This window comes from Argentina silus (assembly GCF_951799395.1).
Source record: "Argentina silus genome assembly, chromosome: 3".
NCBI lineage: Eukaryota > Metazoa > Chordata > Actinopteri > Argentiniformes > Argentinidae > Argentina > Argentina silus.
The window spans coordinates 4,015,851-4,029,624 of NC_139657.1; the positions used below are offsets into that span (position 1 = coordinate 4,015,851).

Below are 13,774 nucleotides of genomic sequence, written 5' to 3' on the forward strand. Positions count from 1 at the left end.
TACCATTGTTCTAGGTGTATTCATCCCATAGATGCGATGATGTCTTTAATTCCACAGTCGTTCGGTCTTTTCAACAACTGTTACAAAGATTTAAGTTGATTGATTTTCATGACATGAAGAAAATTCGGGAACATGTAACACTTTGTCTTTATCAGCGTTATCTGCACCCTTGTTGTGAGTGGAAATCATTAGGCGTGGACGTGGAACCGAGTGAACTTTAACAGTCAAATATGCCTGTGCATTTTCTTTCAAGAGAGTTTCAGAGTCAATGGCGTAACACACCTGCTCATAAGTGATCATCAAACACAATATTGTCCAATTAATTAAACAAGGAATATTTTTTAGGACAGTTTGGCTATTTTTTTTATGTCACTTTTTTTTATGACATGTCTTCTTCTTCTTCATGTCGTCAGATCATCTGCCTTGAATTCACAAACACAATGTTTTGTGTTAGAAATGTCATCTACATACCCTTTAGCAATAACTGACATCTTAACCAATTAGCCTACTTTTCTGCGGCGAGAGAGCGGCATTTGAGGAGAGTTGAATACGATGTGTGTCAGTCTTCAAGCTGGCATCTTTCCCACGCGGGGCGACAGCGTGGAACGACGGCCCAGGTGGTCCCTCACGTCATCACCGAGGTTGTCTCTCAAGGCGCGTGGGGGTCAGCAGATGGAGGTCTCCGTCCGTGGCACCTCTGCGTCGGGGCAGGAGTTCACTGCCAGTTTGCATTAATGAAATAGTGAATCACGTAGTAGTACCCTTACCCATTACATTTAAATATGGTAATGTACAGTAAGCTACTATATAGTAATGATGGCACTAGAATTTGGGGAGTTATTATTTGTCAGTTGGCTGTGCTGCAGATTCGGGATGAAATTTGAAGAATTGCTACCAACAAAATGTTGGGTTAGTTAATTCCAAATCCACACAAATGACCTCTTTAAACTATCTGAGTCTTGCACCATAACAACTGCAACGTACGAGGCAAAGGTTTCGAAACATGGTTTCTGGTCCCAGAACAGCTGGCATTGACTTGTCCATTGTTGCCTTCTGTATTGTGGCCTGGTGCACTTGTTCTATATATGCCATTTAGCTGACGCTTTTATCCAAAGCGACTTACATTGCAGTGAGTGCATACATTTCAGTATATATGGTCCCAGCAGGAATCAAACCCACAACCTAAGCGTTGTTAGCGCCATGCTCTACCCACTGAGCCACAGAGTACCACACTGAGCCACAGAGGACTCCCTATTGAGCCTACTAGCCCACTGCAAATCAGGTTTCAATTAGGCCAGCACTTGAGCACAAAGAGATTGGCTCAGGGGGATCCATTAGTGCGGTTCTCTGGTCAGGTGAGTACACGGGGCCAGGCTGCACAGCCTCTCGTTAACGCCAGAATCACTCACAAAGGCCCTCCGTGTCTCTGAGGCCGGTGTGGTTCTCCACACCACAGGGTGACAATGGGGAGACGGGACCAACAGCATAACACCCTGACTCTGTCAGGGAGGAATCGTCTCCCATCGTGAGTAATAGGCCGAGCTAGCGTTGTGTACAGACGCACGTGTTTGTTATCTCTCTCTTCCCTTTCTTTCCCCAACCGAGCGAGTGATTTAGAGAGGGGGAGAGAGAGGAGCAAACACCGAAAACAGAGGAGCGTTTGTTCACCACGTTGCGGGCGAGAGTTTTGCCTCGTCCAAAAAAATAGTAGCAGTGATGCTGGTGGAACAGCTGCCAACTTGGATGACTAAACCCCACCGCCTGGAGGCTTTTCTTTTCGTTCGTTAACTCCGTTCACATGAGTGTTGGGAAATAGTTTTGTTGCCCAGATACAGAAGTTATGTCCACAGGACAAACACAAATGCAAACAGATTTATGAAACCTCGAGTGTTATTATTACACAGGGGGATAAAGCGTAGCAACAATCAGGGGAGAGTTTTAGTTATTTATTTTGTTCAAATCTCCGCCCCATTAAGCTTTAAGTCTGACTGTTCTCTCATGGAACACCTGGTATGCTGGATCCATGCCACCGTCCACAGTATGAAGTCAGTCCCTTTGGAAATCTTTGAAAACATTTTAATCATTTGGTTTTTAATCATGCCACACAGAGAAAGGCAGGCAGACAGACAGACAGGAGAGGAACAGTACAGTGTGTGTATCTTGTCCCCCTACTATTTCCTCCTGGGCTAAGGTATTTAAGTAAGACAGGCAGACAGGCAGACAGACAGACAGAGACAGGAACAGTACAGTGTGTGCACCCTGGGCTAAGGTATTTAGGTGTGAAATGACTGTGGCAGCTCCTGCTGCAGTTGATGAGGGAGGGGTTCACAGACACGCTGCTGCCTAGACTCAACACGGCTCATTAAAGATCTGAAATTAATCAATCTGCAGTTCCACATGGTAGGGTGCCTCTGCTCTGTTTCTCAGCCCCGGCTCTCTCTCTCTCTCTCTCTCTCTCTCTCTCTAGCGTTAATATCTGCTGATATTCAGCTCCTGCAAATTAGGCTGCCTGCTTACCATGGCAGGCGTTTGATCGCCGCCCCCGTTTTCACATCCCTAATCGGACCAGGTGATTCATTCTGCACCATCCCTTTACTATAACCTCTTCTTTCACCTCTTTCTTTCATTCATCCATCTCTCTTTCGTACTCTTTGTCCATCTCTCTCTCTCACTCTCCCCCCCCTCTCTCTCTCTCTCCCCCCCCCCCCTCTCTCTCTCTCTCTCTCCCTCTCTCTATACACTCTCTGCCTTTCTTTCAGTCGTTCTCTTGTCTCCCTCTCTCATTTTCTAATTTTCTATTTCTCTCTCTCTCTCTCCCTCTCCCCTCTCTCTCTCTCTCCCCCTCCCCTCTCTTTCTCTCTACACTCTCTCGACCCTTCTTTTGCTCTCTCTCTTCTCTCCCTGCATTTCTATTTTTCTCTCTATCCCTCCCTCATCTCTCTCTCTCTCTATTTCCCCCCCCCCTCTCTATCACTCCCTCATCCAGCCTGTGGGGCACGTTTGTATCCATATCGATGGGATTGGAGAGGCAGGCGGAGGGAAAGGAGGCCAGGTCATCACTCTGCACTCTGCTTCCCCGTATCAGCCCTGCTTCGGCACCACTGGTCCGTAGAGAGCCCAGAACTAAATGGAGTATCTATTGGCTCAATGAGAAAATTGCTTTTTTCGATTGCTGGAGGACCCTTCATTTTTTATGTGTGATGTAGGGGCCTCAGCCAGTAATGGGTTCAGTATCTTTGTTGTCAAGAGACATGGGGAAAAATGAAATTTGCTTTTCAGTCGGCAGAAATAATTGACACTGGAATAGGTGTGCATTTTCCTTCGGCTTTTTAAAGGGCATAGGTGTATGTTTCCGCAGCCACTGGCATTAGGAATTCTCCTCTTCTCCGGAACGGAGACAGACATCTCGGCATGGACTCTGTCTAGAGGGGGAAGGTCATTTGATGTCAGAATCCTCTCAAAGCTGCCAAATACTAAGAAAAACACTCAGCCTGGTCTGCTTTCCTGGGGTTAAAGAAAACGGCATTTCTGTGTCAGCTTCCTTTCGATTCTGGGGTTTATCATCACTACAGTGTATATATATATATATATGCCAAAGCGACTTACATTGCAGTGAGTGCATACATTTATCAGTATATATGGTCCCAGGGGGAATCAAACCCACAACCTTAGCATTGTTAACACCATGGCTCTACCAACTGAGCCATAGAGGACCTACAGTATTGCTTCCAGGATCATACACAAGGAAGGACATGCACGGATTATATAAAAATCAACATAGGACAGTGTGTACATGTCCCTACGAAACATGCAGTACTAAACACACACACTTACTTTCACTCGTTTGTGTGTCTGTGTCTCTGGCAGCTGTGTGTGAACTAAGAAGGGGTGCAGATGGACGTCCCACAGTTCAGTGAGAGCAGGATGTCCAGAGGCCTCTCTGCTGACACTTCCTCTTTATCGGGAGGAAACAGGCCGTTTGTTTGTGCTCTGCCCAAGGATTCTTTGTGCTTATCTTGCATTCACGCAATTTCCTTCAATAATGGCAGTGTTGAACAGGTAATGAGGTAAAAAGGTATGTATTTTACAAGCTGGCCGTTGCAGATAGCAGGCGATTGACAGGCGGGCAGGCAGGCAGGCAGGCAGGCTGGCAGGCAGGCTGTTTGTCGACATTCAGCCCGTCTCGGATGTTCAAAAAACACTTCTCTCCCGAAATCCCTCCAGTCACTTTCTCCCCCCATGTTTTTTAGGCCCTAATAAGCTGTGTCACTCATGTGTCCATTGAAAGGCTGCAGCCCAGCAACCGCTGGTCATTACAGACAGGGATCGCACAGAGCTAATCCCTGTGCTGTCACTATGAGGTGTCATCGCCCAGGGCTCCACCTATTCATCCCCAAGGCCCAGTCAGTGCCCAGAGAGAGGCTTAAACATTGCAGGGGCTCGGGGCTTGATGGACATGTGTCAGCAGGGTAGGGTGTGGGGGAGATTACCTGACTGGCTGTGGAGAGGCAGGCAGAGAAGGCTGATCCCACCTGGTGTGTGTGTGTGTGTGAAGATAAAGGTGTGTATTACTAGCTTGGAGAATGGGGGAAAGGGAGATGGCTCAATGACATACATACATCTATGTGGTTTATTCTCAGGATAAAATGCAGGTGTTTGCATGTAGAGCTGCACAATAGGTTCAGAGGTGTGTGCGTGTGCGTGTGCGTGTGTGAGTCTAAGTCAGTGTGTGTGTGTGTGTGTGTGTGTGTGTGTGTGTGTTTTTATAGGGGAAATGGTTGATGTAGAGTTTAAGTGTTGAAAACTGAGAGGATTCCCAACATATTTGTGGCGCGGGGGAAGTGGAGTATGTTGTTCTTTCACTGTGGGTGTGCAGGAACTCATATTAAAGGGGTGTAATATCTGATTGTTTTCCCCCCGCTCCGGTCTCCGACACTGAAGTCTTTCACTGGATGTCCTGTCGTGCCAATTTTTAAGGCAGAAAAGTTCCAGATAAGCAGCTTCTGTGTGACTCTTTTTCTTTTGCTCGTTTCTTGCTTTAAATGCCTTGGTTCCTGTTTTGGATCTGTATATAGACTGTGTCTACAGAGGAAGCGTTTATCAGCATAATTGGGAGATTGTGTACTTGCTTAATAATGTGGATCACTGAATTAATCTGCTGTGGAGAGAGCTTTGGTGGAAAAGGGCTGCCTGGAGCAGTGTTGAATAGCAGTATTGTCTGTGCTTTTAGGGCTCTCTCTGTCTCCATGAACCCCACTGCTCACCACGCAGCCGTCATCCTGCCGTGATCTTAAGAGTCGTTGGTACAGCACTCTACTGTACTTCAGCCCGGTCCTCTTGTCAGCTGGACCCGGCAGGTCTGTGGTCCCTCTGTTCTGTTCTGGGCCTGTGCTTGAGTCAGGAGAAGGGAACCATTAGAGCCATGTGAACTGAGCCTAGCTGGACAGTACCGGGCAGTGGCTCGTCTCCTCTCCTCTCCTCTGGGCCTGTGCTGTGTACTGAGTCCATCCGGACCGGGCAAGTCTGTGGCTCCTCTCCTCTCCTTTGGGCCTGTGCTGTGAGCTGAGCCCAGCTCTGTTTTTACAGCTTCTCCCTGTGAGTCACTGGGCCATTATGGTTCCCTTCTCCTGACTCAGGCATTTTTTCTGATGAAATGGGACTATTCCAGCTTCTGGTCTTTCTCTTTTTCTGTTGCTCCAGCCACAACTGTGTCCCAAGTCTCTCCCTTTTTCACTCCTCCTTTCACTCCTCCCTCCCTCCCTCCTCTTTCTTGCTGTCTTTCTTTCTTGGATTCTTCCCCTCTCTCTCTCTCTCTCTCTCTCTCTCTCTCTCTCTCTCTCTCTCTCTCTCTGGGCTCTGGCAGCAAGCCTCTGGAATGCTCCTGCTCTTTCAATCTGAAGTTGAGAGCAAGGGAGCGTAACATTGCAGACAGACCTACTTCCTTTTTTATCAGCTGTGTAATTCATTGGGCACAATGATGGTACCCATGCTATAAATGGGACATCATTGTTAGTGCAGTTCACCCAAGCATATTACACACCAAGAGGACAGCCTGAGCTCTGCTATCCTATGTCGCACCTCATTCAGTACACCACGGTACTGTATGGAACAGCCCGCTTTCATTTTATATTACCCATTACAGCCCTGTTAGGGCGGGAGCTGAAACAGAAACACCTATGCATTACCACCACTGAGTGGACAGGTGTGGACACACCTCCGCCTGGACACAAGAGGGCTGGCCCGTGAGGTTCTGGGGCCAGCTGGGCACACCTTTAACTATCCAAACTGCACTGACACATGGAATGTGAAAGGAAAACATCTGTGCGCGCCCGGTACGGCTTGGTACGGCCTGATAGTCAGAAAACAGCTAAAGTGTGTGTATTACATGTATGGATTACGTCCATATCTCTTGCCATGAGGATTGGTAACACATGTTTCTAACCTAACCTCTGTCCACACTCTTGCATCTTTAAGCTTATTTCAATCACGTACTAGTGCTGCAATTTGGTTGCTAAGTCACACACACATGCATGCATACATACATACATACATACATACACACACACACACACACACACACACACACACACACACACACACACACACACACACACACACACACACACACACACACATACATGCACACTCGTACTTCGACATGTTGGTTTTGTCTAGATGGATGCTTGCTGGGGATGACCCAGCCAATTAGTGAAGTATTAATTCTAACAAATTAAACATGTGTTTGGTGTTTGAGGGAGCCCTCAGCTTATTAATTAAAGGATCACTTGTGTTAGGGATTATGAATGTAAGTCAAGATATTATGCTGAGAGGGCGCAGTTAAATCAGATTTATAGACGCAGAGCTCACTGGAGGGGCGGTGTGTACGGTATGACGTATCCCGTTTGCTGTTTCTGCTTTTGCAGCGGGTGAATTATAGAGTGCCTCTCAGGGATTTATACTTAGCCTAATTTGGGTCTGCCTCACAGTCTTCTAATAACACTGTAGAGTTCCAGTCAATGATACAAACCATGAAAACCCCAAATACACAAACATGAGCCTGCCTTGCACGTAAGCACACACACACACACACACACACACACATCCACATCTGCACACACACACACATCCACATCTGCACACTGGAAACTGCTTGAGTAAGTGTATTTCGATGATCTTGAATAGAGTAATTGGGGTTATTATCTAGTTATTGTGCGTGTGTTCTTGAGTGTGTCTGGTTGTTTTATGTAGGCTATATGTTTTATATGCAGTGAATGTGGTATAGGAAAGAGCTTAGGTAAGCAGAGATATCTAGCCTTTGATTCGGAGGTGAGTTCTGTTGAACTTCAAGAGACATAAGTGGGTTAATGTGATTCTCATCCTCACGTTCCAATGTAATTATACGCTTCCCTATTGCGTACCGAGATGCATTGACACTTCTGGATCCATGTGAACGTTCCATATTCATTTTCTCCGCCTGGATTTTTTTCAAGTAATTATTTTAAATTCAGTGCTCAATATTCTAGTCAGTATCTTCAAAATGAGCACAAAAAAAAAAAAAAGAACCTGTTTTGAATCTGTTTGGCCTCCTACCCATTTGAAAATGGTTCGCTCTTCAAGAATACGAGTCGTAACAAATTTGTGATGAATCTGGGAAGCTGTTGAATAGGCGGTTTCATGCATTCAAATGTTCACAAATCGCCACTGGCACAATGCCTATGGCGTCACGAGGGATTTGATGGTGGACACAGAAGGTACGTGAGCTCCTATGTACTCTTCAAATAACATGCAAACATGACGGGAACGTGTTTATTATAATGCTTATAATGCCACTGCTAATTCATATACTGCTTACACTGCACTACTTGTACTATACTGCACTACTTACTGCTCATATACTGCACTACCTGTATATACTGTTCATTGCACTTTCTGCTTTTTTGCACTTCTGGTTAGACGCTAACTGCATTTCGTTGTCTCTGTACTTGTACTCTGCACAATGACAATAAAGTTGAATCTAATCTAATCTAATCTAATCTATTGCCCTACACTGATGAACAACAGAGGTAAATTATTTGAGGCTGATTGTCTCTCTCTCTTAGAAGCCCCCCCCCCCCCCCCGGCTCCTCTATTCCCCGCAGGTTCTCTGTGGTAACAGTAAAACAACACACACTCTCTCACAGGTTAACACTCATCACGGGCCTATTAGGGACGTAGGCATCCTCAGCATCTCAAGGCTGCCTGCCTAGGCGACTGACTGTTTGATTAAAAAATCCCCCGTTGGTTCAAACCATACCCAGGGGTAGAGGGACCAGCTAATGATCCGTCCCCTGCCAGGATCAGACACAGGCCTGTGTTTCACTGTTTCATATACAGCACCTACTGCATGTCAGGGAATAGCTATACACACAAGTCTCCAGAACCCCTGTGCTAAACCAGCAGCAGGCGCTCTGGGTGAACAGGTCACATTTTCATGCATGTTATTATTTGGAGAGACTCTGGCGGTTTCAGTCGTCCCCGAGGAGATTGACTTGGTTCGTAGTGAGGTAATGTAGACTCACCTGAGGTCACTCATGACTCACAAGGCATTGTGTGAGGGGGGAGGGGGGGGGGGGGTCGGGGGTATTATTACCCCAGGGGTAACTACTCACTGCCAGTGTTCCTTTTAGAGGTCATTCACATTTCACAGCCTCTATGAAACCATTAGAGAGCAGAGGTTTGGTAACTGGAGCTCAAACCCAAAGGCTGCTGAACCATTACGTCCAAGTGGGCCATCCATGCGTCCTAATGTCTTTGAGTGATCCAGGACACTTAGTGTGGAGATGGCAGTGATGGTTCTTGAACGAACGGTACCTGAAGAAACCCACTCTATTATATGCTTTAGGGCCCACTCGGATTTTCTTGTCTGAACATTTTCTGTCTTCATAAGGCATGTCAGACTGTGTAATGGGTCTGCTGTTTAACCGGAGATTAAATCTACATGTTGTAGACAGTTATTTTTGCTCCTCCGTGGGAGAAACGATTAGAAGGCAAGGCTGAAGAGTGCCTCATGATTCTTTTATGTCACTTTATGAAATTTTTAGCCTGCCACCACCACTTTAAAAGTGCGCTGCTTAAGGCAGAGTTTGTGGGTCACTGCGCTAAAACAGTCTTACCATACCTTTTGTAGTCCTTCGGGTGGGGAGCAGGTCAAGGCTCGTCTGTCTGCTGCAATCCTACCGCAGAAGAAGACCGAGCTGTCAGTGGTGGAGACGTGTGGAGGAAATGCACATTGAATCACATCACCATCAACTGGTGAGGGGAGCGGCCGGGTCCTTTGTTGGTCAGATGAGAAGAACACAGATTTTTCATTTCATTCTCTGAAGTGCAGTGGAGCTCTCTGGTGCACCATACTATCCATTACCTGGCCATTAGTCTTGGAAAATGTATGCATACCGTGAAGAATACAATCTCCTCCGTTCCTAATCCCTGCCTCTCCATATCTCCCTTCCTTTGAGGCAGGCAGAGGAGGAGGATCCACTCGGTTTTCATCTCTCCAGCTCTCTCTCTCTCTCTCTCATTCTCTCTCTCTCTCATTCTCTCTCTCTCTCTCTCTCTCTCTCATTCTCTCTCTCTCTCTCTGCCTCTCTACCTCTTCCCCTCTAGTCTCTTTCTATATCTCCCCCGCTCCAACCTCCCCCTCTTTCTCTCTCTCTACCTCTTCCCCTCTAGTCTCTTTCTATATCTCCCCCGCTCCAACCTCCCCCTCTTTCTCTCTCTCTCTCTCTCTTTCTCTCTCTCTCTCTCTTTGCCTCTCTCTACCTCTTCCCCTCTAGTCTCTTTCTATATCTCCCCCGCTCCAACCTCCCCCTCTTTCTCTCCCTCGCCCTCCTTTTCCTGCACATGAACAGCCAGACTCTTTAACCATTTGAGGCACATGAAAAGTGTTTGATATTGTCATGGAAATGGATTTCATCCCTGATGTTTCTGACAGCAGCACCCAGTGGAGATGCATCGCTTGTGTTCGGCAGAGATAACAAAGACATTGTAGGTGTCTCCGATCCGCCGAGGGAGAAGGTTTAAATTGGCTGCAGTGTTCATTGAGTTAAGCAGCAGCAAATTTAAAAAACGGTTTGGCTCTTAGGGAGCTTTTCTTTTTTTCTAAGTGGAACATTGTCAGGAGACTAGAATGGTGGATGCGTTCCCATTGATTAGTCACATGTCCTATTTCCAGAGAACAGTGAAAGTGGTCCAACCTAATCATGGCCACCTGTGTGTGTGTTATGGGAACGCTCACAGAGTGAAGGGAATAGGGGCCAAGCCAGGCAGTTCAGGCTCTGTTCCAGCAGTTTGCACTTGGCCACATGATCATCTCTTACCGATAACGTTTGGCAGGAGACAGGGATCCCATGTGATCAGGCCTGGCTTGGCGCCAAGGTTAGTCAAAAGTAATTTTGGGGGGTGTCTCTGAAGAAGAAGAGGTTTTTTTTGGCTTTGTCTGCAAACCCATGGATCTATATCTGTCTGCCAACTAAATGCTCTGGACTAAGATGTCTGTGTTGTTCAAGCTGGTGGTTGAGTTGCAATAATAACAAGCCATAGAAAAACCCATTAATCAACCAAAGCATATTCACAGCACAATGCTCACATATAGAAATGAGCAAATGGAATCTAGGAACTGAGGATGATCTCAGACTCTGCATGAGAGTCACAGAGAAGGGAAAACAATGATAAAACGAAGGCCAACGTTGTGAGCTATTGACCACAACCACCCTCCTTATCACTTCAGGCAGTTTGGAGAAGCACACAAACTGTTTTTTATTTTACTTTAACAGAAAGCAGATGGTCAACCTTTTCCTCCTCAAAACATCTCCGGGTGAGCTGTCCACCCAACACACAGTTAGCACAACCCCCCCCCAACCTTCGTAATCCAGTCTGGACTTCAGGCTTTCACAACTTCCCCCCCCCTCATCAAAAGTCTGTGGTCTTCTTAATATCTAGTTATGTATATATTGCAGCCTTCAGCCTGACCCCAAAGTTCTCTCATGCTTTTGAGGAACCTAAATCCCGAGAGATTGGAGGAGGAGATTTCCAAGTTGAAAAAGAAAACCCATTTAGTATTTTCGTCGTCTCTGCTCATTACAGCCGCGCCTTGCTTTCTGTAATCTCCATCTGCCTCGTCCATATCAGTACCATTTGGTCCTTTCTGTCAAAGCTCAGTCTCATGCATTGAAATTAATGAGAGATAAAACGTTATTTTCATTTTCTAGCCCATAATCCCTCTGTGATTAGGTCTGGATTTGGTGAAACCCCCCCCCCCTCTTCATCACAATGCCTCTGAATAGATATTGGCTTTTTGTATCGGCTTGAAATCGAGAGCCGTGATCCGAAACATTCTCATCTCTTGACAATCTGGTTATTTCTTTGAGCAGCTGAGCATAGCTTAAGCGCTAATTCCACAGGTGATTAGCACCTAAACCACATCCACCCAGCAGAATCTCACCATCGCAATGACTCACTATATACGAATCGCCGGCACCTCAGACGGAACACAGGGGATAAGATGGGTCGTTTTGACCCCTAAGACTCCAGTTATGTGTGAAGATGTGAATTACTGAACATTGGTAATGAGTTCTATCTGAAACGCCCCAGCTGTGGTCACACTTGGCCTGTGTGGTCCTGTTGTGTACCCGACAGGAGCATCAAGTGGGCAGTTTATTTACAACGTACTATAATGTAGTTAATCTGTGGTGGGCTGATGCATGGAGAACGCCGGCCTGTTAAAGCAAATGCGCACGGCTAGCACATTACTCACTGTTTCATCACCACTCCCAAGGAATACTTCCACCGCATCAGCTGCATCTGCTCCTACAAGACCATTGTCATCAGTTATCCCCGGCCATTGTAAATGCATGGGAGACGAACAGAGCAGAGTCGGGTCAATGGATTTTTCTCATCAGCGTGGACGCTGAAAACGAAACCCAAGAAATCAATGTTATAGATCCACCTCAAGAGGCAAAGCCATCCAAGCATGCAGAAAATGTTTAGCTATTTAATTAAGCTCTCCTAAATGTTTATTACGTCCAACTCCAGCCCAAGGTTTAGCATCTCGTCAAACGGTGAAGGTAGGAACATCATTTTTAAATGGACAACCTGTGATTCAAACAACAAAGCTGTCACATTTCTGGGTAAACAGCTGAGGGATGGGGCTGGAGAAATGTAACCACGCTCACGTTCATAGACAGAGCTATGGATGCAAGGACCGACCATCCATACCTCAAAATGATAGTTAAAACTATGTTTTGAAGCTATACAGTGTTTGTTTACAATTACATTGTTTACAAGCAAGGGGGTAAAACAAGCTTATATTTTGGGTTATTAGTTGCAATGTATTCTTCAAGAATCAATGGCTATATATAATGAATTTAAAACTAAAACAATTGATGTACCGATCCCAGATTGCCCGTTTCTAAAAAGGTTTTTGTTCTGCCCTTGTCTTCAATTTATATATTTCAGTAAATGGATACTGGACGTTTGAGTTGAGAGCATGTCCTCTGCCCTTTTGTGAGCGCATTTACCCATACCATGTCCTTATATCCATCATGTTTTGTGGTGGAAACCTATTGACTTGTGTTCCTTCAGGGACCTAATCTTGGAAACCCTCCAAAGCGGCTCAGTTTCCATTCTCTCCCCATCTCTCCTCTCTGCCCCATAAATCAATGTGATGTAATTGCGTAAACTCCCTTTCCCACAGCTTGGGTCTGGAGGCAGTGCATTCTCACAGAGAAAGTGTTTCAGAGTGGCCAGTTAACCTCAACCCCCTGTTCCCAAAACAGTCCCACTGGTGAGGGCCTGTCGGATCACTCTGATGTCCCCGGCTTGTGAAATCACTATTCCTGCTTTTTAAAGACCTCCGTTAGTGGCGTTCCCTTCGTGATAACATTTTGTGTTTTCATGTTTTGTTTTTCTAGGCTGGGGAGGGGGGGGGGGGGATCGACAAGTTAACTTTCTCACAGCTGGGTCTGACTGTTTACGTCTGGCCCTTGTGCTCGCAGCTCCACAGATTACATCTCATTTCTCTGAGTGCTCTTTGTGTTGAGCCAAGCGTGATTTCTCCTGACGACTCTTACCGCTCGCAGCTTCCTCAGCCCTGTCAATGGAATGCTCCTAAAAGCGCTCCTACATTTTCACGAGATTGCGCTCTGGAAAATGTACAACCTCTTTTTCCACCTCCCCAGTCCCTCCTGGCTTCCTCTTGGGACTTGGTAAGAAGCAGGATGTCTCCTTAAGGATGTCTTTCGACTCCTTGTCCAGGGAGCACTGGGCTTAGAGTGAACTGGGGTGGGAGGGAGTGCAACTTTAGAGGGTTGGGTGGAGTAAACCTCTCACACAGGTCAGTGTCCTGACTTATCCTGGTTTCATCTTTCACTGCTTAGATAATCCTTATCCTATCAATCTCGCCATGTTCACCATAAAGCATGGATTATAAAACTTTTTCTACTTCCCCCGAGACACATTTTTGCAGGGGCCATTGGTGCAGGCAATGGATTCTCTCTTAAAGGTCCAGCATGTAGCAATACATGTAGCACTCTTCACGGAACATTCTTCATCATGTGATCTCATTTGTTGATGGCTACCAATTTATCATGGCCATTTAGCACTATTTCAAAGCAAAAATCTACGTATTGGACCTTTTTAAGTTATGAGTGTGCCAGACTTGGTTACCTTGTCTCACCACAGGCTGATATAGATGAGGTGGAATGGGGGGGGATTTGGGAGGGTTATTTGGCACATGTGT

At 46.2% G+C, this 13,774-nt stretch overlaps 1 protein-coding gene across 1 annotated transcript in view; it reads left to right on the plus strand.

Annotated features, from left to right (window-relative positions):
* The window catches only part of tspan18b (tetraspanin 18b), a 39,126-nt gene that overhangs the window by 523 nt on the left and 24,829 nt on the right, over positions 1-13,774 (plus strand). The gene's annotated exons all lie outside the window — the stretch shown is intronic.